General features: G+C 59.0%; 1 protein-coding gene across 1 annotated transcript in view; it reads right to left on the bottom strand.

Annotated features, from left to right (window-relative positions):
* The window catches only part of RASGEF1A (RasGEF domain family member 1A), a 72,164-nt gene extending 51,166 nt beyond the window's left edge, over positions 1 to 20,998 (bottom strand). The window contains exon 1 of the mRNA XM_031015657.3: positions 20,797 to 20,998. The gene's annotated coding sequence lies outside the window, so the exon portion shown is untranslated. The remainder of the gene's footprint in view (positions 1 to 20,796) is intronic.
* Between the last annotated feature and the right edge of the window lie 469 nt (positions 20,999 to 21,467).

The raw sequence follows: 21,467 nt of genomic DNA, 5'->3' as shown, positions 1-21,467 counted from the left end.
ATAATTATAAATTTAACAAAAGTATAAGACTTGTACACTAAAAACTACAAAACATAGTTGGGAGACATTAATGTAGACTTAAATAAGTGGAAGGACATCCCATGTTCATGGACTGTAAGACAATATTCTTCAGATGGCAATACTCCCCAAATTGACCTATTCAATGCAATCCCTATCAAAATTCTAGCTGGCTTTTGTTGTTGTTGTTGCACAAATTGACAAGCTGTTCCTAAAATTCGTGTGAAAATGAAAGGGACCTGGAACAACCAAAACAGTCTTGAAAAAGAAGTACAAAGTTGGAGGACTCACATTTCCTGACTTCAAAACTTACTACAAAGCTACAGTAACTAAGAATGTGTGGTAATGGCATAAAAATAGACCTATAAATCAACAGAATAAAGGTGAGAGTCCAGAAATAAACCCACACCTCCATGGTCACTCAATTTTTGTCCAGAGTGTCATAATAATCTAATGGGGAAAGAATACTCTCTTCAACAAATAGTGCTGGGACAAGCAGATAGCCTCAAACAAAGGAACACATTTGGACTTGTACCTCGTACCATATATAAAAATGAATTCCAGTGGATCAAAGACATAAATGCAAGACCTAAAACTATAAAACTCTTAGAAGAAAAAAAGTGTAAATCTTTGTGACCTTGCATTAGGCAATAGTTTCTTAAATATGACACCAAAAGCATGTGCAGTCAAATTTTAAAAGGGATAAATTGGACTTGATCCAATTTGAAAATCTTGTGCTTCAAAGGACACTATCAAGAAGAAATGGAAAACAGTACCCTCAGAATGGGAGAAAATATTTGCATACCATATATGTTATAGGGTCTAGTATCCAGAATATATGAAGAACTCTTACAATTCAATGATAAAAAGATAGCCCAATTAAAAATGGGCAAAGGCCCTCATAGACATTTCTCTAAAGAAGATGTACAAATGGCCAATAGGCACATTAAAATTTCTCAAAATTATTAGTTATTAGGATTTCAAATGCAAATCAAAACCACAAGGAGACACTATCTAACACCTACTGGGGTGGATATAATAGAAAAGACAGTAATAACAAGTGTTACTGAGGATGCTGAGAAACTGAAACTCGCATACTTTGCTGGTAAGGATGTAAAATTGTGCAATCTATTCAGAAAATGATCTGGTATAGTTCCTTAAATTGTTAAACAGAGTTATCATAGGACCCAACAATTCCACTCCTTGTATTCCACAAAATATTTAAAAACCTCTGTCCACACAAAAACTTGTGCACAAATGTTCACAGCAGCATTCTTCATATTAGCCACAAAGTGGAAACAACCCAAATATCCATTAACTAATGAGTGTGGTTTATCCATACGATGGAATATTACACAGCAATAAGAAGGAATGAAATACCGACATCGACATGCTACAACACTGAAGAACTTGAGAACAGTATGCTAAGAGAAGGAAATCTGACAAAAAAGGCCATGTTGCATGATTCCACTTATTCAAATATCCAGAATAGGCAAATTCGTAGAGTCATAAAATAGATTAGTGGTTACCAGAGGCTGATGGGTTGGGGAAGGGGCAGTTTGAGGGATAATTAAGAAGTACTGGGCTGGGCGTGGTGGCTCACACCTATAATCCCAGCACTTTGGGAGGCCTAGGCAGACAGATCACCTGAGGTCAGGAGTTCAAGAACAGTCTGGCCAACATGGTGAAACCCCGTCTCTACTAAAACTACAAAAAAATTAGCCAGCCATGGTGGCACACACCTGTAATCCCAGCACTTTGGGAGGCTGAGGTGGGAGGATCACTTGAGCTCAGGAGTTTGAGACCAGCCTGAGCAATATAGTAAGACCCCCATTTCTATTTATAAAAAATAAGATTAAAAAAAAAAAAAAAAAAAACGTGGCCGAGTGTGGTAGCTCATGCCTATAATCCCAGCACTTTGGGAGGCTGAGGCGGGTGGATCACTTGAGGTGAGGAGTTCGAGACCAGCCTGACCAACATGGTGAAACCCCGTCTCTACTAAAAATACAAAAATTAGCTGGGCATGGTGGCACATGCCTGTAATCCCAGCTACTCGGGAGGCTGAGCCCAGAGACTCGCTTGAACCTGGGTGACAGAGGTTGCAGTGAGCCGAGATGGCACTACTGCACTCCAGCCTGGGCAACAGAATGAGACTATGAGACTCGGTCTTAAAAAAAAAAAAAAAAAGAGGTTCTGGAATTAGAGATGATGGTTCCATTTGTGAATACACTAAAACCCACTAAATCGTGCACTTTAAAAGGGTAAAATTTAAGTTATGTGAATTATATATTTCAATTTCTTAGAAGAAAAGATGACGATGACCAACATCCCACTACCAGGACAGCACTCGATGACCCCCACAGGCACCACAATCTAACAGGTGAGAATGGTCTCACTGCAGGCTTAATTTGTATTTTGTTCATTATGAGTGACAGTGAGCTAATAAGGCATTTTTTTCTTGAATGGTGTGTTTGGGGTTTCCCCTTTATTCAACTAGTCTGTAGATTTTTTTCTTATTCATTTTTCTTTGGCCTGAGTTTAAGGCTAGGTAATGGTATTCATTCATCCAATAACTGTATCTTGAGGGCTTAGGGTTGCCTCGCCCTGTTCTAGGCAGTGGAATATGGTCATAAACATGACCCACAGAGTCCTGGGCCTCATGAAGCATAAATGGTCAAGGGGAGACACAAATACTAAACAGGGAAACACACACCAGCCGGCAATAAGCGCTGTGGAAGAAACTAGAGCAGGTGGGGAGAGCCAGGAGTGGATGGGGGCAGGGCTCCATTGGTGATAATATGGGCCAGCTGGAGAAGGCTCCTCAGATGAGGTGACTTCTCACCCACATGAAGCAATCCACGTAGGGAAGAACTGACCCCAGAGGAAACAGACACTCCAGGCAACAGAGGAAAGCATAAAAAGCAATTGTAAGGGAGAGAGATCTGGGCACCTGTGTCCATCTGAGGAGCAGGACGCCATGGCTGAGAATCAACCGGACTCTAAGAACAGTAGCCAAGACCTGTAGCCATCTCCTCACTGCCCCACACCCACACCACTGCCAGCTCCCACCTGCTGCTGTGCTACCCACTTCCCACATCTGACCATCTGTATGTCCACCCTCCCTGGTAAGCCCTCATCCAAGTGGCCATCCACTCTCCAATGCAGGGTTGCAGGGCCCCCACTCCACCCCAGCTAACCATGCTCTTCTGAGTCAGGGTCCTGGGGGAAGGGGGTTCTGTTGGCCTCAGCTTCTGAAAGCACTTCCGTGGCTCCAAGAAGGAAGACAGTGCTGGTGATTTGGCCAGCAAGGCCCAGCCTCACCCTCTCTCCCCATTGCTGTCGGCTGGCTCTGCTCCCCCAGGCACACAGCGGTGCAGGGTCCTGCCCAGACCAGCTGACATCACTGCCAAGATGGGACTGAAATGTCAGTGTCTGCACACAGCTCAGGCCAGCAAGGCATCCTGGACCCTGGCTGGCCCTGGGGCTTCCTGTTCTCCTTGCCTGCCAAGCAGGGCCAGCTCTGTGTCCCTCAGAAGGAGCCAGCTGGGAAGGCCTGTGGTCAGGAGGAGGTGGGCCCCAGAGTGTCCCCCGATCCTCAGAGCCCAAAACAGAGGATGTTCCTGCCCCCACCACCGGCCCCCACGCCAGGAAGCTGCTGCAGCCACCAGGGTCTGATGCTGCCTAATCAGGGAAGGTGCTCCTGCAGGGACTTTCACGTGTGTTTAATGTATATTTAAAAGCAAGATTATTCAGTGCTCTCCCTTGGGGAAAGTCCCCTGGGGAGAGGGCACAGTGCTCACAGCAGGGTCCAGCGGCCAGGGCAAGCACACCACCTCTGTGTCTCCCACCGAGGGAGCTGGCAAAAGCCCTTCACCTTTCTGAACTTCAGTTTCCACTTCTAGAAAATGTGGTGAATGCCATGCGCCTGAGGGACCGGTGCAGCTCCCTGTGAGGCACCTTCTCTGGCACTGTGTACCCTTGGCCAATGCGCAGTCTCGGAGCTATGGAGGAGCGCTGCCTGGGAGCCAGCTGCCCGGACACTGGTTTCACTACAGCTGGGGAGAGGAGGGCCACCTGGAATGGGGGAATGGGGAGAGCACCTGTCATGGACACACCTGAGCAGCTATGATGGTTTCCCTGTCGGGGGACGCACAGACCACCTCCCAGGTCCATATGCCATCACCAGCCATAGGACACAGTCGTCCCAGCTGACCCAGGACAGTGCCAATTCCGCCTGTTGCTTGACATAAGTCACTCTCAGAAAGTGCCCCACCCCACCCAAGACGACTGCTAGAAACAGATTCCTGGGCTCCGCCCCCAGGCCGAGTGAATCAGAGTCTGGGGGTGTGGCTCTGAGGTTGGAATCTTCTGCCAGCTCAGTGGGAGACCCCAGCACACAGCCAGACTTGAGAAGCCCCAAGTGTGGGGTGTGCCGAAGGGGAAGGGGGGGTCAGGCACCCTAGAGGGTTCCTTCCATGCTCCATTCCACAGAGGCTCCTTGCTTACATCTGCCCCTCACCTAGCTCCAAGGTCAGGTCAAATGTCAAAAGCACATGAGGGGCATTGTGGCTCCGCTGTTTTCCCACCTGTCACCTGGTCAATGGCGGCTTCCCAGCTGGAAGGGGCAGAGAGGGCTGGAGGCTTGGGAGTGGTGTTCCTGGGGAACAAGGCTCAATGGACCCAGGCACTGACCCGCAACCCTGCTGAAGCCAGAGACACCTGGGTGGAGGTGGAGACGTGCAGGCAGGAGCTGCCCAGGGCCAGGCAGAGGCTCCAGCAGCGAGCCTCACAGCTGAAGGGAATGTGTGAGGAGGGGCCTGGGCCTTGCTCTAGGGAGCACCTCTGAGGCTGCAGGGCGTGGAAGGAAGTGCCTATTCCCTGATGGAGGCCGGGAAGGTGCCAGAAACCCAGAAATCCAACAGGAAGGGCTGCAGGAAGAGGCCTGCTCTGCTGGCTGGGCCCTGATGGCACTCTTCTGCAACCCAACCTCTGAGACTCAGTTTTCCTTCCTGCCGCAGTCCCAGCATGCAGCACTGATCAGCCAGCCGCAGCCGCCTGGGGCCCTCATGAAAAGCACCCTGTGGTTTCGGCACCAGGTCCCTAATATCCCCCCAATATGAGGACTGTGTGCTTCCCATCTGCACCCCGCTGCTGCCTGAAGCGTCTTGTGGGGCCCCTCACTGTCCTAGGATTTGCACCTCAGCTGGAGTCCCCTAGGAGGCACAAAGGCTGGAGCAGGAACAGCGTGGCTTCCAGAACACACTCACGCATGCCCAGGAAAGAAAAAGCCACACAGATTGATTTACTGCTTCTGCTTTGCCACTGGGCACAAGGTGTCAGTGTGCATGATGGACGCCGGCCGCTGTGAAAATTGAGATGTCAGCCCAGAGCCCACAGCCCACACCACTTCACCTCCAGACGCAGTCAGGGGCGGCACAGTCCTGTTAATTGCGAGCCCTGAGCAGACTGCGAAACGTGCTTGTTGAGCGCTACCTGGGGAGCTCACCCTGTCCAGACGGTTGGGAATCCACACTCTCTGGCTCACGGGACACCTCTGCTTCTGCCTCCCTGTGCACAGCCACCCCTCCAGGACTGTGAGGGGGACCAGGCCTTCGTCTGGCCCAGCACTGGTGTGGACCAGACCCCTGACCCTCACAAGTACCAGTTCTCTCCTTGCTGTTGTCAGGTTCAGAGGGGACAGGTGAAGGTGCTGTGCCACAGGGAGTCCCCCCAACAAGACGGACCCCTGGTGATGCAGGAGCAGGCAGACAGGGAGGCCCTGCTGGATGGTAGCGGCACCCTGAGGACACACAGGGTGGTGTCGAGCTCCCACCTCGCCCTGGCTATGAGGAGTGTTGTCAGAGGGTGAGGACGCAGAGGGCACCTGTCACCATTGATGCTGGGATGACCAAGGACAGTGCCTGGGGCAGGCCCCCAGAACCAGAGGGGGCTTGGGGGAATAGAGGGCTGACCCAGGCACTCCTGTGTGTGCACAGTACTGCCACCCACCCACACGGGTGTGCATACACAGGCACACTCCACATCGTGGACACATCTTTAGTTTCAAGGGTGTCAGCAGGTGGGACACAGAGCACTGCACCCCAGAAGGAGCAGACAGACCAGCAGACCCACCTCTCCACAGCCAGGCCTAGGTGGGCAGGGGAACCAGGCCAGGAGTCAAGGACCTGGCCAGGCACTTGGAGTTGGAAGGCAGGGAGGAAGGGGTGGGCTACGGGGCTGCGGGACAGGCCGGGGCTCGGCATCCAGCAGCTCTTTCTAGTAGGCCTGCCTGGGAAGGAAGGGCAGGGCATTAAGTCACAGTCAGAAGGCTACCAGGCAGGCCACTGGGCAGGCTGACCCTCCAGTGGGGCACAGCAGCCCAGGCACACAGCCAGAGGCAGGGAGGGTGGATGGGAGGCCTCGGTCTGCCACCAGGCAGGGCTCAGATCCCACATCTGCTACCTGCTGTGAGTCCTGGGTAGTCAGTGACTCTGTCTTCCAAACCCAACTGCCTGGCCAGGCCCTTGACTTCTGCTTAGCCATGGACTCCCAGGAAGGCAGGGGACCTGACTGTGAGGCAGACACAGTGCACTTTCTTTTCTGAAGGTCTGATTTCCCCTCACATGTCCTAAGCTCAGGGGCTTTTTAGCACAGACAGAGGACCCGGTTTCAGGGCTCGGCTGCCAAACTCACCTGACTCCCACTGGCAACAGAGACCCTCCACAGAGGCTTGCAGGCTCCCTCTGCTGCACACCCAGTGATTGGCTCGCGGGGGGAGACAGCACCCGAGAGAGGCCCCTGTGCCTCCTGCTCAGCCTCGACAGACCCACTGGGACTAACCGCTCCCCTGCACCCTGGCACTCATCGTCCGCACCCCACTGGAACCCACAATCTGCTGCCAACAACCCCAGCTCTCCTCACAGAGCACCGCACCCCACGCCTTCAGGACCAGCGAGTTCAAAGGAGCCCATGGTCTCTTCTGTCCATGCCCCAGACAGAGGGGCTGTGCACACCCAGCCCAGGGAGGGCCCACAGGCGGGGGTGCCCCCACACACTTCCACGCCCACCGTAGCAAGGCCACCTGCAGGAGGGGCCTGGCCAGGTCCAGCCTTCCTGACACCCACCCCACACCCCCCACCACCTCATCCTGATGTGTTCAGCGGGTGCCACAACCTCCAAACTACCCCCTTGGTGGATCTGGGGTCCTTGTAGCTCCCCAGACTGTAAACTCCCAAATCCCCAGGGAGGGCTGCCTTGCTCACCTCATGTGAGGGATTAGGCTCTCAAGAGTGGGTATGGCCCCCAAATATGCCCACAGCCTGATCTCCAGAACCTGGGAATGTTCCCTTATTCTGCAAAAGGGACTCTGTAGGTGTAATTAGGCAGAGGCTCTTGAGGCTGCTGGGAGATTCTCCTGGGTGGGCCCATTGTATTCACAAGTCCTTAAAGTTGAAGAATCTTTCCCGGCTGCAGTCAGAGAAAGTGTGAGGACAAGGCAGGGTCAGGGAGATGGTGGCGTCAGGGGACCCAACACCTGTGGCTGGCTCGGAGATGTGGGGAGCCTCACACAAGGCCCAGAGGGAGGCTCTAAGGGCCCTCAGGGGCCAACATCCCACAGGGGACGGGGACCTCACGGAATGAGATTCTACCAACAGACACCTGCGTGACCACGATTCTGCCTGGAGCCTCCGAAGAGGCAGGCCGGCCAGCGCCTTGACCTCAGCCCCTAAGACCCGACCCAGCCTCTGACCTACTGGCCGAGATAAGCAGCATGTGGTGCTGAAGCAGCTCCATCTGTGGGACTTTTTTGCAGCAGCAATAAGAGGCAGGGGCAGCCCACCCTGCTCTGAGCACCAGCCGGCTGGCCACAGGCACAGACCACAGGGGCAGGACCCCTCTAGGGCTCACCCGGCAGTGCCCCTAAGCTGTGCCTGGGGCAGACCTGCCTCCCCATGGGGTCTGGCACCATCCTCCCCACCCTCAGGCCCACAGAGGGCAGACGGAGACTCACATGCCAGGCCCAGTGCTCGGTGGATGGCCTCCCACCAGGGCTGTGCTTTGTGACCCCAGCTGTGCAAGGAAGTGGGCTGCAGGAAAATATCCCCTGCAGGAAACCCTGGAGCCAGGACACTTCAGGGAGGACGGGAGACAAACAGACAGGGCCTTCAGGGTCCTCTTAGGAACTGCAATGTGCCAGTGGCACCAGGACAGCTGTGGGGCCATGGAGGGCTGCAAGGGGCCATGTAGGTAGACCCCCCCCAGTGCTGGCGGCCTCCACTTGTTGCCCCCTTAGATCTGTGTGGTGGGGCACTAGCCCTCCTGCTGAGGGCATGGGTTTCCTAACAGGCACCTATCCTTCAAGCTCCTTAGGCCTGGCCCAGACCTTCCCGCCCTGTGGGCTGTGCTCTTCCTGCTGGTCCTGGCTGCCCTCTCCACCTCGGGCCTCACGGCTGCACCACTAACCCCCGCCCCCGGACCTGGTCTACTGTTGCAGGGCCCGGAACTGACACCTTCACACCCAGGTCACAGCGCAGTGACACCCGGCCTCTGGGCCTCAGCTGCTGGCAGAAGGCTGGGTGGGGGCTAGGTGGGGGCTGGGAGTCCATAAGGCTGTGCTCCCTGAGCAAGTGTCTGTGGTCACAGGCAAGGATGGAAACCGCTGCTGTAGCTCAGAGGTAAAACGGGTCTCTGTGGGATGAGCTCCAAGCAGGGGTCCAAGCAGGGGCTCCTCCTAGGGTCCCCAGAATAATCCCTGACTAAAGGGAGGGAACAAAGGAGACAGTCCCTTTATGGCACACAAGCAATGACACCAGTGACTCCATTGGGTCTGACATTGGGACTTCCTTGTGTAGCTGGTGGCCCCGGGGCCCACTGGAGGCCCCTCTATCCCCGCACTCCTGACACACTCAGCTGGGAACACTGGGGACTTTCCTCCCGGGCAGAGGCTCCCCATTCCCAGGCATCTGGAGAGGAAACCGGGAAGTGTGGGGTTTCCAGCACCTCCGGGAAGCCCCAGCCACCACCTGGTCACTGCCTGGCAGAGTCCAGCCCCACCAGCTCAGCCCCTCTGGCCGGTGTCGGGCTTGGCTGCAGTGGGAATGCCCAGCAGGAAGGACAGCAGGATCCAGGAAATCTCCCAAAGTCACTATGCTGCACGGCCGCACCCAGGCCCCAGCGCCTTCCAGGCCCCTCACACCACCTAGGCCAAGCCGCCCAGCCCTGCCCACCTAGGCTGCCCACTCAGCATCGCTCCTTCCTGCCCCACCCACTGCCATCTGGGCCTGGACGGCTCCAGGATATCCTGGACAGTGGGGCAGGCTGAGGTGAGAGAGCTGACCACTGTCCTGACCCAGCCCCAGGACTGCACCCTCATCCAAAGGCTGGGGACAGCTGCCCCCACCTCCTCTTAGGCTGCAAGCTCTGGGGGCAGGCACACTCCTCACTCCTTGTCTCACAGCCCTGCCCAGAGCCTGCACCTGGAGCAGGACAGGAACATCACAGCTCTGCCATGTACCCTCTGCAGCCACCGCTCTGAGGAGGTGAGGAGTGTCACTGGCATTTCATAGCAGCACAGACTGAGGCCAGAAACTGGAAGTGTCTGTCCAAGGACACAGGACACTGGTCAGGGCCAGAGTTAAAACCAAAACCCAGACTCCCATGTCAGGGGAACCCTGGAGCCAGGGCTGGGGGTGCTGGGGTGGGAGTAGGCACGAGTGTTGGCTCAGGACCACCAGGTGGTGGGTGTGTGGCCATTCCTGGGCACCTGTCACCCTTGGCTTCTCTGGGCTGGCTCCTGGCGCTGTCTGCCCACTGGCACCCCACTCCCCCAGAGGAGGACCAGTCTAGAGTGGGGGCGCAGTGTGGTCTGGGCTTCTCCGATGCCCTCCTTCCTCCCCTGGTTGCCAACAATGCTAAAGCTGCAAGCCTGTGATCAGGGAGGCCCTCTCAGCTTGACTGCTCTCTCCTGCCCCCTAGAGCTACCATAGTGTTTAGACAGAGGCTGTCCCCAGCCTAGGGGGAGCACTGTGCAGGAGGAAGCCCCCAGGGGACCCAGAGTGAACTGACTTCAGGGAGCCCATGCTAATGACTGTCCTGGCAACACTGTGCCCCACAAGCCACAGGTGGAGTGAGGATGCTGAGGGGGCCTGGAGCCAGGACAAGGCAAGCCAGGCGGGGGCAGGTGCGGCAGGTGCTGCTGGAGTCCCCCAACCCCTACCCAGAACACACAGCAGCCTGCATCCAGGCAGCTAGTGCGGAGCTTGGTTCTTGATCCGGCTGTGACTGGCTGTGTCCTCCCTGGACCATGTGCTCAGAGATGGGACAAGGGCTGAGGGGCTTGTCACAGGCAGAAAGAAGAACAGGAACAGGAACCTCAGGGAAAGAAGGGCTGGTTGGGGGTGGAGGGGGTGGTGAATCAATAGCCAAGGGAGGTGGGTGAAGAAAGTGAGGTGCAGCAGGTCAAATACGCAGACCAGAGTGGCCTCTCCAGGATCCCTGCCCACATTGTAATGCACGGGCTACCTCTCTCGGCTTCCAGGGCACTGCACACTCAGTGCGACTCCGGACCTCAGCCGCTTCCCCCACACAGTCTCCCGTCCCTGGTTCTCTCCACGTTGGGGCTGAGGATGTGTCTGGTGTGGACCAGCGCACACCACAGCCACACAGCAGTGCCCCCACTCGCGCCATCTGCACACAGACACAGATGAGCCGTGAAGGTGGCATGAAACCCCAGGCCTCTGTCCCCCGACTTTCTTGCCATTCCCTGGTTGCCGGCATGAGTCCATCTTGGGGCCCAGCTGTTTCCTCTACAACCGGAAACCCCCTTCCTCCCTTCATGGTTTTGCCCAAACCTGGCCTTCCCAGGGTGGCTGCCTTCATCGCTCCCTCCTGGCACCTCTCCCTCCTTCCAGAATCATTAGGCTCATTTCTGTCTATTTTCAGGTTGTGTCTGCACTCCCAGAGTCTGGGCCATGCCTGGAGTGCATGGCCTGCAGTGGGTGAGATTGTGATCCGACATCTCTCCCCAGGTCAACTTTCCACTCTCCAATGGTTCTGCCTGAGTCCATCTCTCAGGTGGGGGTGAGGGTGAGCAGCACCTTGCAGAGTCCCTCACATGGCTCCAGAGGTCACAGCAAGGGGGAGGAGCCATGAGGCCTGGGTTCACACCCTGGACTGGCCACTTCTCGTTATCAGCACCAGCAGGACTCTTGACCCCTCCAAGCCTCGCTGACACACTGGTGATGATTTGCATGCCCGCCCTGGGCCCACTTGTGTCTAGACACCCCTCACCAGGTGGGCAGCTCATCAGCCACATGGGGCCTTGCCCAGCGAGTCCCACCCATGCAGTGTTTGGTGGGGAAGGAGGAGCACAGGTCCCGCCCAGGAGGCAGGATTCTGGGACTGGGCCTGCCTCTGCCGCCCGGGGGCCTCTCCTCCACACCTCAGCCCCATCTGGCCCGCAGGCAGGTTCCATCAAGCTACATTCTCCTTCCTAGGAGGGTGGGGATGTTCTCAGACCCCGCAGTGCCCTGCGCTTCCCCCGGGCCTCCCCAGGGGGTAGTGACTGCACACAGCGATGGGCAACGACAGGGTCCAGGGTCCCGTCAGCGGTGCCCTCCCCATTCGAAAGCAGGCCTGGGACTCACATTCTCCAGAGCCAGCCCTGGCCCTGCATTACGCTGCGCTGACCATTTTCACATGTGCTGTATAATGTCTGGTTGAGGCCAGCGGTTCTCCCCTGGGCTCCCACAGGGGTGCATGGCTGTCCCCACTAGCCGGGGAAAGGTGTGTCCCCTAGGACTGACAGACACTCCTCCCACCATCCAGGCAGCCAGTGCTCTGGTTGAGGCAGAGAGCTGCAGCCTGGAGAGGACAGACAGGGCGAGGCAGGGGAAGGCAGCTGCCTGGGCCAGGACATGAGGGCCTCCAGTGTTACATTTACAGGAGGCTCAGAAAACAACTAGGCTGGGCAGGTTTCCAGTGGGCATCTGGGGTGAACTCCTTCCCCATTCAGGATCTCAGGCGAAAGCTGCCTCTATACTAGGTAGCTCACAGCTTCGGGGAGGGGTACCCTCATGGAGGTCTGCCTGCTGGAGCCCCCAGAACCCCGCGCCAGTCAACTCTTCATTGAAAGATAGGGAGGCACAGTTTCGTTTAAGTCAATTTTGCAGCCTGCATCATCTGAGTGGGTGGGTATGGAGTGTCTCATCTTGAGGTGAGGGATTCTGTGAGCGGGAGGACCCCATGGCTGGCCTGGCCTCTCAGGAGGCTGAGGTGAGGGGGCTGTGGAAGGTGAAGTCGCCCCTCCTAATACGGCAGCAGGAGGGTGAAGTCCAGCCTCGGTCACCACTTCCCCTGCCCCATGCCACCTGCCCTCCTCTTTCATGGCCAACCCAGTGCCCCACCTACCTCAGGGCCATCTGCCACTCTGCACTTGACACCAGAGGACAAATGCATTTCCTTGGGGCAAAGCTGCAGGCCACAGCAGGCGGCTGGCCCCTTGGGACGAGGAGAGCAGCTCAGTTTTGGTGGGCCGAGGGGCACCACCAGCAGGGAGCCTCAGAGAGCCTAGCAGGCTTGGGTGAGCTGCTGAGCTGCAGGCTTGCTGGATGGATGCCCCACAGGCCAGCCCCTAGGAGCAGGACTGCCTCTGTCTCCTCTTTGTGCCACCCACACCCACCATCCACCCACTCAGCACAGCCTCTTCATGCCTGGTGGGCTCTCAGGGCAGCTCATGTGCTGCCACCTGGGCTGGCCCTCCTGGCAAGCTGGAAGAGCTCACTGGGCACATGGGCCTCCTGACCACCAGGCCCGGGAAGGACAGCTGGGGGCCAGAGTGGAGAGAAGGCTGCAGCAGGGGCTGATGTGCAGGCCCCAGACTCCCTGGCCAGTGCTCCCCACCCTGCACTGCCTTCACTGGCCTGGGGCTGGCCCTGGTCTCTGGTTCCCCCATCTCTGGCCCATGCAGCCTGAGCCCAGGGTTGACAACATGACCATCAGTCAGTCCTTCCCTGGACAAACAGACAAAGCTCCTCATGCCAGCACAACACTTGGTCCCAGGGCTGGCAGCCAGGAGCACAGAGAAGAACCCACAGACACTCACAGTGACCCCAGGAAGACAGATATCCATGCAGGGTGGCAGTGCTGTGGGATGCAGGAGCAGGCTGGACCTGAGGTTGCATTCTGAGCCCCCCAGGGACCAGCTGAGGGCCTGCAAGCACAGCAGGTAGCCTCTTGTCTTGGGGGTAGTATCAGCACCCCCTGGGACTTGCAGCTGGGCCCTACCCAGACTCCCCCAGGGCTGTGCAGCAGCCATCCACACTTGCAGCCTTCTGCAGAAGACTGGAGTGCCAGCATCCAAAGGCTGAGCAGTGCAGGGGCCTGACTCCAACTCCCCTGCCTCAGAGGGAGGCTAGCTGTGGGGTCAGTTGACACTCCGGAGTCCCCATGGAATCAGGCTAGACTTCCGCTGCAACTGCACTTCTGTCCAGCCTCCTCCCCTCCCTGCATGGTGCTTGTCCTTCCCACACAGATGTCTCCTGAGAGCATACCCTCTCTAAACCCCTTCTATCAGAATCCCCAGCCCAGGCACTAAGTCATAGCCCTCACAGGCAGGAACGAGATGAGAGGACACAGAACAAGCACTCAGAAGCCAGGTGCCACCGCTGCACGTTCAGGGGCTCAATAGGCCAGAGGAGGGGGGCGTCCTCACCTCCAGGAGGTGGAGGTGCTCCCCACTGGGGCCATCCAGCTGAGCTCCAAGGTGGGAGTGTGCATTCAGGAGGCACACAGGCAGGGGAAACCACTCACAAAGGCAGGAAGGGGGATGGCCAGCTCAGGAGCTGGACGGAGGGGCAGGGCGGGGACGGCAGGAAGGCTCGGAGAGATGAAGGGAGGCACCAGAGAACCACACCACCTGCTAACATGCTCCCTAGAGCACGGGAGCGACCTGGCCTCAACCTCTGCCTCCGCCCCTCTCTGCAGACCCCAGAGGCTCATTGGCAAAATCAGTGTAATGATGCTGGCATCAAAAAGAGGCACATTAAGTCACATGTCAGTGAAACGCCCAGCAGAGCCCTTGGACAGTAGGCTGGTCAGGGGCCCTCCCAGCACCTGGGTGTAAATGCACACACCCAGAATGAATGTGTACACCCAGAGCCCCCAGGCACATGACTGTACACCACACCCAGGCCTGGGCACCGGCAGGGTAGACCAAGGGCACCAGCCTCCCCACACCTGCTGCTCCTTCCTCTCCACTCTGCAACCTGGGCCCTGCCTGGCACTGGTGCTGTCCTGGAGATCCCCTCCTGTGTCTTCCCCTGACAGCGTCCCCAGTCGCCTCACATAAGACAGCTCTGCACTCGGTGCACCACCGGATGCATCTGGCATCCTGCCCAGGGCTGAGAACACCGTGCTGCCCTGGAGTCCAACCCTGGGTGCTATGGCAGGCCAGAGAGCCACTGTGGAACCCTGGTCCCCACGGGCAGGGCCAGGTGGCTCCCCAGACCCAGACCCCACGGAGAAGCTAGGGTCTGCCCCCATCTCAGGACCCCAGCAGGCAGACTCCCGTGCCCATAGGAGGCCTGGCCACTGTCCCGCCCCCTCCCACCTTTCCCACAGCGGGAGCCAAGGAAGGCACCTGGGCGTGGACTTCTCCTGTACAACTGGGCTCTCCAGACGTCAGCAGGCAGCAGGGCATGTAGCCCTCGACGGCCATGATCCACAGCGCACAGCATTCTATTTTTATCATTTAACCCCAAACTTTCTATTCCATTGTTTCTTTGACCCATCATTCAAACATGCGTTTCAAATTTTCTAAATATACGACTCTTTTAGAGTTATCTATTTTGTTATCACTTTCTCTCTTAATTGCACTGTAGTCGGAACACTTGGACCGAATAGCAGCTTCTTTGACATTTGTGTGGGCATCTCCGAGCCAGCACTGACTGCTCAGCCTGTGAGCACCCACCAGGCTTGGTGGGTGCCTGGTGACCGCAGCTGTGGGTCTCCCCTCCAGGCCCCACCCATGTGGGAGCGCCCTCCCCCTCGGCCCCGCCCCCTCTTGGAAGTGGTTCTGGCTGCCGTGGCCTTTCCATGAAGAACAGCTGGGACCCCTAGCCATACTTGCCAGCACAGTTTACTATCAGCCCTCTCCACCACCACCACTCCCCGTAGGGCAGTTGATCTGGCCCAGGTACCTGCAGGTCACCTCACAGAAGGTCTAACTCACTCCAGCTTGGTCAAGGTAAGCCCAGCTCCCAGAGACACCCAGGCCAGAGGAGGGAGGGACACAGGGCATAGAAGGCCCTGTCCCCGTAGCGGGGCTGAGCAGGAAGGGCCCTGCCTGCAATGGACAGTGTGGGCAGGACTTGGGCTCTCCCAGGTGCCACCAATGCTCACCTGGCCTGGCCTGGCCAGTGGGGGACTCCACTCCTCATCCAGCCACCCACTGCTAACAGCAATAATAAAATGAATAATTGATGCAGCCCCCTGCCTGCTCTGAGTAATTAACTCATGAAAGCATCAGGGCACCCCCAGAACTCCCAACCTCATCCAAGCCCCATCCTCCCAGCTGGTCCACTCACCCTGCCTCCAGCCCACCCTTCCTCCCCCAGCTCTGAGGGCAGAGGCTTGGGTCCTAGCAACTGGGGCCAACCCTCCTCTCCTCAGCCAACAAAGCCGGGGCTGCCCAGCTCTCACCCAGAGCCTGGCTCGGGGCTGCACATTACCTTCATCCAGACCACAGCCCTGGGAGAAGCAGGGCTCACAGGGCATGCTCAGAGCACCGGCCAGAAAAAGCTGAGCACAGAACTAGCCTACAGAGAAGTCCAGGCAGGAGAAATCTGGACCTTGGAGTCTGCGTCTGTACAGGGACAAAATGCAGATCCTCATCCTGGGAAGTACCTGGTGCTGTGGCTGGGCATGTCTCCCCAGGCCCCAAGGAGGAGGCCTGCCCCAGTGCCCCAGCTGTGGCTGGGGTCCAGGACACACCCGGATGCACTCAAGGCTGCCTGACATTCACATTTGGCGGGTCTGGGTACCAGAGACCTGGAGAGCCCTACGGGCAGAGAGAGTGGGGGAGGGTCCACCAGATTTGGGCAGCCTTGGTGGGGGTGGGGAAACAAGCCCTGCTGATAAACCATCAGAACGCGCCCCCTCTCCTCTCCCAGCTCCCGCCAGCCTCCTCCACGGAAGCTACTCTTTGTTAACAGTGTTGCCATGGCAACCAGATCCAGGGAGAACTCTCTTCAAGGTAGAGTCTGAGGGTGACACTTGGAGAAACAGAAGTGGTGGTGACAACAAACAGGGTGCTGGCCTCCCAGCCCCACCCCCCAGGATTCCTTCCTGGTCCAGGACCCCAGACACCAGCCCCCCAGACTGTCCCAGAGCTCTCAGGTCTGCTTCCCTCTCCTCTCCTCTCCCTGGCATGGGTGCAGCAACGTGGCCCAGGCCAGGCACCTCTGCCCCACCATGCACAGTGGCTCAGGCACTTCCATGCACCTCCCACGGATGTTCACTGAATCTGCCAGCATAGCCACTGTCTCGTGGCTGGGCTCCAACAGGCCTGGTGCAGACTGGACCCCAGGGGATCATAGACAAGTACACCCAGGGCGGCTGCTGCAGAGCAGCCCCGGGCCCCCTGCACAGCAGGAAAGTTCAGGAAGGCACCCAAGGAAGGCTGGCAGCCTCCTGGGAGGAGGGAGACCCAGCAGAGGCCATGCCCTGAGTAGGGGAACAGACTGCTGGGTAAGGAGGCCACTGCAAATGTCCTGGCCAGGGGATGGTGGCCCGGCCCACAGAGGTGGCAGTGAGCAGGGAGAGGCAGAAGGGGCAGAAGAGAGGTCTAGAGTGGGGTGTGTCAGACTGGCTGACAACTCCAGGCAAAGGGAAGCTGGCAGAGGGGGTGAGGGAGAGCCAGCTGCCTACCTGCTCAGATGGGGAACCTGGGGCAGGCAAGGTTCAGGGGCATGATGATGTGCATCGTCACCCGGGAGGCGTCTAGCAGGCTCACACACTGACAGAACCCAGAGGACAGGTGGGGGCTGATGGGAGCTGGAACCGGATCAGCACGGAGGAGGGAACAGATGCTGTGGCTGGCTAGAGGGTTTGAGCCCAGGTCTTGAGGAACAGGGACTTTGAGTGTCCCAGGATGGGAGGAGGAGAACCAGGGGCCGGCCAAGCCCAGGAAATGGGTGTCTGGGAACAAGGCAGTGGACATCCACGGCCTCTCAAGAAGACATCCCTGGACTGAAGGAGGTGTGTGCAGATTGGTGTGGGTGGGAGTGAGTGGGAAGTGAGGATTCAGAGTGAGCAGAGAACATGTCTTCAAAGTCAGCCCGCACAGGCAACCAGGGTGGGGACGGCTGAGCAAGTTTCGTTGTTTTTAAAAAAGGAAAAGCACCTGTCAACCGGACAGCCGCATCTTTGCATCCCACGTATGAAGTGCCCACCCTGGGCTGTTCTATCTAGAGTCCCAGCCCAGGCCTCTCTTCTTCAAGCTGGTGCTGGCCTCTGCTCCCTGAATTCACAAAGAACCCCACAGCCAGCTCACAAGAGACAAGCAGGTCTCGGAGCCCCTGCTGGCTGCCCTGGGCAGCACAGGCCGGCAGCTCAGCCCCTACCCCAGCCCGGGCAGTGCCCAGGACAGGGCGGGCAACCACAGGTGGGGAGAAGCTTCCCAGAACAGGATCACTGGGTGTCGTCCTGAGTTGTGCCCAAAGGCACCCATGTGCTTCCTGGGAGGCGCTGCAGCAGAGCCGGGACAACCTGACTACTCTCCCTGCCTGGCTTCCTTCTCCATGGTCCACCGGGCAGGGGTGGCCACAGCAGCAGTCACACCCCCACCCTGTCCATCACAGCACAGGCCCCGCTTGAGTCCTCACACCTGTCCACTCCTGGCCGGTCACCCCTCACAGCCCTCTGTCATGGTGCCTGGAGCAGCCTCTACCAGCCTGTCCCAGGTGGTGAGCCCTGAGGCCAGAGCCCCTCTCCCACTCTGAGCAGGCCAGGACCCTGAGGGGCTTTCGGGCTTCCCTTCACACAGTGCCCGCCAAGCCACTGCTGGCCATACCAGCTGACCTTCCCAAACACTGCTCCCAGGCTGCTAGCTGGGGAATTCCTGGTGTCCCAGCGCGCAGGGACATTCTGCATGGGTTCCTGGCAGCTCGCCACTCTGGGCCGGCCCAGAGCCCACTCTCACATACCCACAGCCCCAGGCTCTGTGCCCAAAAAGTGGCGACAGGGATACACCCAAAAAGTGGGCAGTGAGCCCTCTCTGGACCCCCGCAGGTCAGGCTGACAGCCATAGGGGAGGGCCTCTGACACCCCCAGCAGTCCACCAGTGGGTATCAGAGGCCCTCCTCTATGGCTGTCAGCCCACCAGTGCCACTTCAGTCCCCTCCCTCCACACATCACACCCTTGCTAGGTAAACACTCATCCTCCCCAGCAGGGAGTGGGCAGGGGAGGGCAGAGGAGCCGGGAGGCAGGCTGGAGTGGGTGGGAGTTACAGGAGGCAGATTGGAAGCTCCAAGAGAAAAGCAGCCAGAGTGCCGGACCCAAGCAGATGGCCTCAGGAGAAAAAGGGGGAAGGGGAGGGAGGGTCCGTCAAGGGGCAGCAGGGAGGGGTGGGGGTGCCTTGAGTCTCCTCCCCATCTGCTATCTGCTGTGCCCCTGGCACCTACCCCCAGCAGCCCAGCGCCCCTCCCCTGGGGTGGGCCATGCAGAGAAGAGCATCCCTCCACCAGCCCCTCTCCTGAGGACAGTGGGGGGGCCAAACCCCCTGCCCCCATCCCTGCCTTGGCACAGCACCTTCACTTGACCTATTTGACAAATAGGGCTTCTGTGAAACCCACGGTTCTATTGCCAAAAACCAAAGGCCAACCAAAGCTGTCCCATCCTGCCCCTGGCATCATTCTACAGGTGGGGACCGGCGTGCTCAGGGGCTCCTGGCCACACTGTGTCCCAGTGCCCACTCGCTCTCCTCCCTGGCCGGCCCCTCCCACCGCTGGGGGCCACTGTGTGCGTGGCTCTCCCCACCGCAGCCACCGTCCAGCACAAATGCCATTTCTCCCTCCTCCTCCTCCTCCCCTGCCTGCAGTTGCTAAGTTACACCAAAAAACCCCTCTGCTCTGTGTGAACTGTTCCATTTCCACGATTTGCCAGGTGGAAGGGAGCCATCCGGCTGGCAGCTCGAAGATGCCTCCCAGAGAAAAACAAACTCGCTGGCTGGCCTTCAGGCCAAGGCACACCTGGGATACCTGCTTGGTTCGCAAACCCAGGGGCATGTGCAGGAGGACACAGCTTCTCTACTTCACCAGAGAGCCTGGGGGATCCACACAGCTCATGCCCTTCTCAGGAGCAGGGCGTGTGGGCCTGCTGCACCCGCCTCACTGGGTCACTACCACCCACAGCCCTAAGGACACACACTGGCTGGAGGGGCAGAGAACCCACCCACGTGTCCCTGGCCATCCAGCCAAGGTCCTCCATGTCCCCCTGCTCCGGATCTCCCCTTCCTGGGCTGGGGTCCTGAGGTTCCAAAGCAAAGTGTCACTGCACATCAGGGTGGAAATGTCCTCAGAGGTCATCAAAACCGTGTCAGTCTACAGTTGGGGAAACTGAGTCTCAGAAGCCTGCAGCCTGCCCGTGGTTCACGAATCAAGACCTGTAACCTTTCGGCTGGAGGACCCCTAGAGCTGCTTAGAGTCCAGGGCACTGAGGTGGACAGGCTGGGCTGGCAAGACTGCATCCGGAGGGGGCGGGAGAACCCTGGGGGGACAGAGGGAACCAAGGCCTCTGGGAGGCTCCCCTGCACCCAGCCTGACTCCTGTGTTTCGGGATCCTGCGGCCGACGGCCATCGGGGCCCTTCCTGCGCAGGACTGTGGGAGAAGAGTGGCAGTGGTGGGGAGGGTAAACCAGGGAGAAGCTCACTGCTCTGAGCAGGGAGGGAGGGAGCCCCGGCCACCACCAGGTCTCTGCCCCCAGGTGGCTCCCAAGAGGCAGGAAGCGGCCTCTCTGTAAATATCCACCAGGTCCAGCACCCAGAGGCAGCCAGAAATGCAGGGCACAGGAACCTGCCAGCGCGTCCCTCCACACACAGCAGGGGACTCCCGCCCCCACCTCTCACTCACCGACCCTCGGACCAGAACCAGCTGCACCTGCCCCGTCCCTGGGGCCGGCAAGGCCTGGGGCAAAGAGAGCGTGGTCCTTCAAATGACCCTTGCCCAGCAGGGAGAGGGAGACACCTGGCATGGCCCTGGCCCTCTCCCCCAAATGCAGAGCTCAAGCCCCAATTCCTCGCCAAACAGCAAGGGCGTGAGATACCACGGCGGGGCCCAGAATGCAGAAGAGCAAATGGAAACTTCCAACTGCGCAGCCCTGAGCTCCTCCGATTCCCCAGCCCCCACCCCCACGCCAGGCCCCGGGCAGCGAACCTGCCCGCAGTGCCCACGCCCGCCCGCCGCGTGCGCTCCTGCCACGCCCGGCCCGGCCCGGCCCGGCCCGCCAGGTGCCCTGAAGGGGCGGAGGGTGCAGGGGGTCCTGGCGCCGTCCAGCCCGGGGCGGAGTTCTCAGCAACTCCGCGCGCCGGGATCCCCGCCGCCCTCCCCGCGCGCGTCCCCCGCCCCGCGCCCGGAGCCCGCGCCCCGGCCCCACGACGGCCGCGCCGGGAGGGACCCCGGGCCCGCGCACGCCGCGCCCTGCCCGCGCCGGCGACCGGAGGGCACGGCCCCAGGCGCGGGCGGGGGCCCCGAGGCACTGAGGGTCCCCGGCCGCTGCCTACCTCGGTCCGGGCCAGCGTCGCTCCCGCGCCGCCCTCGCGCCGCAGTCGGGCCCCGAGCAGCGCGCGGCCGGCGCCGGCGGCGGCTCATGCTCGGCGCCCGGGCCCGCGGCACCCGCCCACCCGCGGCCGCCCCCGCGCTGCGCCAGCTGCGGGCAGAGCAGCTCCCTCCGCAGCCGGCGCCGGGGAGCGCGAGCGAGCGAGCGAGCGAGCGCGGAGCGAGCGCCGAGCGGGCACGGAGCGGGCGCGAGAGCGCGGGGAGCGGGGGAGCGGGCGGGCGCGGGACGCGGAGGGAGGAGGGTGCGGGGCAAAGGTGCAGGGGGAGGTAGGGCGCGGGACGGGGCTCGAGCAGAGGGCACTGGGACAGGGCGGGCGCCGGGAGAGGGCGGCCAGGCTTTCATTTAAAAAGGATAAGGCATCACGCCTGTAATCCCAGCACTTTGGGAGGCCGAGAAGGGCGGATCACGAGGTCAGGAGATCGAGACCATCCTGGCTAACACGGTGAAACCCCGTCTCTACTAAAAATACAAAAAAAAAAAATTAGCCGGGCGTGGTGGCGGGCGCCTGTAGTCCCAGCTACTCGGGAGGCTGAGGGAGGAGAATGGCGTAAACTCGGGAGGTGGAGCTTGCAGTGAGCCGAGATCGCGCCACTGCACTCCAGCCTGGGTAACAGA

This window comes from Gorilla gorilla, chromosome 8, assembly GCF_029281585.2.
Source record: "Gorilla gorilla gorilla isolate KB3781 chromosome 8, NHGRI_mGorGor1-v2.1_pri, whole genome shotgun sequence".
In the NCBI taxonomy this organism is placed as follows: domain Eukaryota; kingdom Metazoa; phylum Chordata; class Mammalia; order Primates; family Hominidae; genus Gorilla; species Gorilla gorilla.
This window is presented reverse-complemented; position numbering and strand designations above follow the sequence as displayed.